Consider the following 6,592-nt stretch of genomic DNA (forward strand, 5'->3'; position numbering starts at 1 on the left):
GAAGTGGTTGCATGTGCAATATATCTTTTGGATAGACATCCTACTAAAAAAGTTTGTTTTAGGACTCTACAAGATGCATGGAGTGATTATAAACCAAGTGTTAGTCATTTATGAGTTTTTATTGCATTAGGTATGCTAACATTTTAGATCAAAAGTGATCTAAGTTGGATGATAAAAGCCAAAAGTGTGTTCTTATAGGCTACCATGAAAGCTCAAAAGCTTATAAGCTTTATGACTCCAAAAATAAAAAGTTAGTCATAAGTAGAGATGTTGAGTTTGATAAAATGTGTCATGAAAATAAAAAAATAATTACGAGAAAATTATTATGATTGAACTAGAAAAAGAATGCAAATGATTTACGTTTTTATGATTGAAATGTTTATCATTCTTGAAATAATATATATACATCTCACAAATTATGTCTTTCTCTCTAACTTATGAGATTCTCATGTTTGATAAACTTCTTACAAGTAAATATATAATTTTTTCCATATATGCAGTAGTCTTGAAACTTTTGTGTGAATATGATAAAGTTTACAAAGAGAAAAGCAATCTTCATGGTTAGATAGTTCAAAATGATTTATGAATAAAAACATAATTGATAGCTATTTTTTTTTATTCATGTCAGAGTCGAATTATTTGGAAAAAAACATTTGAAGAAAGAAAGAAAAAAATGATCTCACATGATAGTGGTAGAAAAGAGGTTTGTTTCAAAAAGGAAAATTCCATACATGTAAATGCATATGCTTCATATAATCTTTTCTTACATTGTTTGAGACCTAACTCTTTGAAAGCTTGAAACAACAAATTAATTTCAAGTGTCAAGTACCCTACTATACATGTTTTAATGATTGAAAGAACAAATATATATATATATATATATATATATGCATTGGCTGGACAGACCCAAACACAGACCATGCCACGGACCAGATCAGGTCTGAACCAGCAGACCGATTCAGGCCTGGATCTGTTGGGTTGGCTCAGACCAATCCAAAAGCCGGTTCAAACTATCTGGACCGAGATTGGGTAGACCAAAAGTCGACACCTTAGCTGCAAAAACAAAAAAAAAGAGGAAAAAAAACAAATGAAGAAAAAAAGAAGTTTCAAAACGATTCAAAGTATGTTTTGTTAAAACAGATAGGATGAAATTCTATAGCTGCATATACCAACCAGTTTTGTCTAAACATATTATATGCTAAAAACTCAACGAACTACTTTGCAAAAAATTCCTTATGCATATAGTTGAGAAGTTTATGCATAAGTCTAAGTTTTCATACGTGAACATGGGAATATCATCATGTTGAGTGCATAGTGAGTTAGATGCTCATGCAAGTGAATGTTTGAAAATAAGAATTCAAATACCTTATAAGAATTACTACATTTTTGCATATGTCTATGATCAAGGCAACACGACATTCATATGGAATTAATTTGGTTTGCCTATACATATGTTTATGATCAATGCAATATAACATTGCACATGGAATCAATATGATTATAAATATGTGTACGATAGATGCAATATGATATTGCACATGCAATGATCATACTTGTCTATGATCATACTCATGATAAATGCATTGCACATGGAATCAACATATGCATACATATGTTTATGATAAATACAAGATGACCTTGCATACGGAATGATCATACTTGTCTACGCTCGTGCTTGTGATAATTGCAATATGACATTGCTTATGGAAAAATCTTGTTTACCTATGCTCATACTTGTGATAAATGCAATTTGGCATAGTATATAGAATAACTATGCTTAACTTATGCTTGACACAAATGCAATATGTCGTAAAATGCATAGGAAATGTTTATGCTCAAGCCGAGTGCCATATGATAACAATTGTTCATGTTATGCTAAAATGCAAATTGCCTGAAAAAATCTAAGACTATGCAAAAAATACAAAAGGTGAAAAAAAAACATATGACATGAAGGTTATACTTGATTCAAAGAAATTGCATAAGCTCATATAAGTAGCATATGATGCATAGAAGCATGTGATAATGATGTTTATATTTTTAACATAAATTGTTGCCTCCCGAATTAGTTGTAAAGCTTACACATAAATGATATACATAGCATGTTGTAGAGATACATCTATTTGCATTTGAATATTATGCTTTATTATGCTATGATATGACATATTTAGGTATGTATGAACATCATTGGACTTGTGTGTGAATATTGTTTGAAAAATGAACTAACTATTGAAATGCATTGCTAGATTAATGCTCTATTGTGAGCTTGAGTGGGTTATGACCTCATATTGTGAGAGAAAGTCTCACTTCACATGCAAACATCTACATATTAAAGATTCTTGTTGTCACCTTCATCGGCAAGGTACTCATATGGGCTAAAGGCGCTAGAGCATGTGAATCGGGTTGGGCAAAACCATGTCATGACATGTATCTATCCTGAGGGGTGTATGAAAGCTACTGAGCCTATTTACCTCATGAAGCGAGAGCATGAAATACTAACTACCTTAATAAAGATGAAACCACACATGTAACACATTCACATCATGGTCCACCTTAGAGAAGGTGAAACGATATAACCCTGAGTGACGATGTCGTATGTAGGTTTGAGCAATATGTCATACTGACTGAAATTAAGGAGTAAAAGCGTCCTTGAACCTTGGGTCATTCGGAGTTAGGGAAATCAAGATTGCCCAAAAGTGGTATACCTCAACTACTACAGTAATAGGGGATTGCAATCCGGTTTGCCCTTATGCCAAAAATCTCTCAGTTATGGACAACGAGCTTGGGTTTGTTTATCTTGTCAGTAAGTACTACGGAAAATATATAATTTGCATAATGAATATTGCAATATACTCTAGCTGGCATGATGACAATTGCCTCTACGTACCTAGAGGAGTGTAAGTCTATCGAAACTAAAGTTACTAACACTGTTAACTGACTAACATAATTATTACTTCTTCATGTTATTCATGTTGTTTACTTGATATTTTATGCTATGATGTTGAATTTACATGGTGAATTATATGCATTTATATGATTGTCATAAAGTATGCTATGATATCCATGATAGATGTTTGATTAATTATCATGATGCATATTATGTGAATTTACTTACCGGCTCGCAAGAGTTTTGACCTTGTTTCATGGGGTGCAGGTGATGAATGATGATGAGGTGCAAAGGCGTGGTGTGCGGTGAAGCCATGAACCATCATTTCCTAACAATCCATATGGTTCTGAACAAGCTTTTGGGTGTCTCATTGTAAATGAGATGTTTCGATGATATTTGAGGATTTGTAATTTAATACTTCAAACTATGTGAGACATATAGAATGAAAATCATTTCTTTCAATTTGTGAGTTGATGATGGATTTATTTTTCACGCAATTGTTTCATTTCTGTAACCCACCAGGATTGTCCGACTTTTTAAAACCTAATTATATCCGTAGTGCTATTTAAAAAAAAAATAGTTAAAATTCTTTATTTTTAAAATAAAAAATTTTGTGGCGTTACATACTTTGTTTTGATTGTTTGTTGATTATAAACTTTTAGGTTATGTAGATGAAAGATGGAGGAATGTGATGGATGAAAAAATAAAAGTTATTGATAAAAACAACACATGGGAGTTGACAACTCTTCCCAAAAGATACAAAACACTATGTGAAATGAGTGTACAAAGTAAAGAATAATGAAAGATGTGAAGTAAAAAGATTTAAAACAAGAATGGCAACCAACGGTTATAAGCAAAAGGCCTAAATCGACTATCATGAGATTCCTTAAGAAGACCCTACTAGAATCGTGGTGAATAAGTCAACAATTGCATTAGCAAAGAACCCTGTATTTTATGAGAAGAGCAAACATATTGATAGTCAGTTTCATTCCATTTGTGAGCATGCGAAGAACAACTAAATTGAGTTGGTGTATTGCAAGTCATAGGATAAAGTAGAAGATATTTTCACAAAGCCATTAAGGATGGAGACCTTTTGCCATTTATGAATGCTTTTTGGAATAAAGAGCTTCCCAAAATGAGTTTTTGGTGAGTGTTGAAAGTATAAACTCATTTTGGGTTGTTAGTCAAAGTTAACTATTGAATTTGTCATATACTTAGAAATTATGGGTAGTTTTGTCAATCTGTGATAAAGGTGGCAATGGGTTGGGCATAGGGGTGTCAAGTACCAAACCCCATAGGGTCCAGGTATGGTGATAAATAAGACTTGATTAAGATCTGGGTTTGGACCTGATTAATACATGCAGCGGGGTATAGTTTGTGAAATTTTATACCAGACCTAAGCTCAACATGAATTTTTATTAAGCCCACAAATTTATTAAGCTCAACATGTCTTGGGTCAGATTTTGCCACCCCTACCCATGCACATAGAAATTCTCGTCATCTAATGGATGTAGTAGGTCATGTGAGTGTAGAGTCATTGTGATAACATGTGTCGAGTGTAGAGTCATTGTGATAGCATGTGAAGAGTTTAAAGAGAAGTTATGAGTTAATGTAATTAATAATTATTAAGATGAAAATTTGAACTTAGAGATGATGCTCATAAAAAAGGCTAAAAGTTATCATTTATGCATGTTATAAGTGTAAAAAGGTCTTTCAACTTTATACATACTTATGTATTTTGAGCATGAGTGGAATATTATTCAATAGATTGATGTTTGTGAGTGCTCTTTAAGATTGAGAACTCCTTTTAATATTTTGTCTTTTACAAGTGAGACGTATGGTGGTGATGAAATATAACAACATACAATGTCACAATAACTACCTTGCTTCTCAAAGGATTATGAAAGACATCACAAGTTTGAAACCCATGGGCAACATCCCTTGCCATAAGGTCGAAGCAGGGCCCACTCCCCAGTAGGCTAGCCAATGTACGGTCTGTGATTGGGAGAAGGGGGGAGGGTGTGGTTCCCTATCGAAAAATGCTTTTGGCGGTACTGAGGATCTTAAATATATCTTGGTTGCAAAAACCATGATCAGCGAGTGTGCTCAAGAATTAGTAGGTTTCCATTGGAGTCCAAGTGGAAGTTTGTTTAGTTCCTTTTATGTGAAGCAATATGTTCCTGAGGCAGTCCATCTTGTCAATCCCAAGTACTCAAATAACTCGATTTTTGCCCATTCAACTATGTGTCAATGGTTCAGTTCGATCCAAAGTTTGAGTTAAAAGGTGCATGCCAAGAAAATGATTCATGAGTTGGTGGAAGGAGCTTGGGAGTCTCCTGATATTACACAGAACATCGGGCAGTTCCTCAATGAAAATGCCTTCTAGATCCAACACCCTCATCAATCTAAAACTTATGACTGTCATTGTAGAGTGACAAACGGAGCCTTGCAATGGGATGGAAACACGGTTTCAGTGTGTTGCTAAAATATCGTTTTGCCAATGTATGATGTTGAGAGATGAGTCGCGAAAAACATGCACTCGTGAAAGCAGCAAGAGTATGGGAGCAAGGCAGAAACCACAACACAACCGCCGATCCAATTGGAGTTCAGTGTTACCTGATTATGGGGAGTAGCAATTACTTTATGCTGGATTGATCCTTTCACCAATTGGGCTCAAGGGACCATAACAGGGGAATTCCTGGTTCAAGAGATAGCGTTAGGCAATGTACCTTCGACTCAGATCTTGGTCTTCTGAATTATTCAATTCACCGAACTTGTCAGCATTTGCTTCAATGGGATTATGGATCAGGTCAAACCCCCTCTTATTCACACTTAAAGTTTTCATGTAAGATGGGTGACCAGACTTGGAATTTGTTCTCAGCATGTAATCCCAATCCATCTATGAAAGTGGGCCACAAAAGGACGTTTGGATATTTCATGCATCAGAATATACAGATCCAACCCAGTTTAAAGCCACCCAATTCCATCCAACTTGGATAGAAAACAATAAACTTTCTGTACCCCTAGCATACTGAATCCTCCACTCAACTCCACATAGTGATATCGGTAAGAATTTGGAAGAAATAAAAACGCTTATATCCATTTTAGCCTCAACCACAGGACAGGTGATGGACAATCAATTACCAACCACAAGTCACAACCATGACTGACTAAACTGCTAAAAGCCTAGAGCAACAGAAAATAGCTGGATCAGAGGCTTATGCCTGTTATTCCCTGGTCTCTGCAATGGCCCCTCTGTATATTATAGATACTAATCATATTGAAAACTTCATAAAAACATCTTTATCCTTGTATCCAGAGCCGTATCCTGGAAAGCTTAAACAGGAATAAATCTCAATCGATACAATGGCCCATTTATGAATATGTATAACATATCCAATCACATGTATCATTGCTATTCCCTCGCGGTATCAAAATACAGAGATTACAACTTTCGGATCCAACCATAGATAATTAGAGATATAATTACAATAGCCCATTCATGAGTATGTATATCATATCCAATCATATGTATCATTTCTATTCTCTCGCAGTATCAAAATACAGAGATTCAGACTTTCGGATCCAACCATAGATAATTGGAGATATAATTATGGCCCACAACCATGGCTGATTAAACTGCTCAAAACCCTAGAGCAACAAAAAACTCACTCAAGTGCCATTACTGTGGACTAGCATTCTACACAG

This window comes from Nuphar pumila, chromosome 11, assembly GCF_984573655.1.
Source record: "Nuphar pumila chromosome 11, dmNupPumi1.hap1.1, whole genome shotgun sequence".
Lineage (NCBI taxonomy): Eukaryota > Viridiplantae > Streptophyta > Magnoliopsida > Nymphaeales > Nymphaeaceae > Nuphar > Nuphar pumila.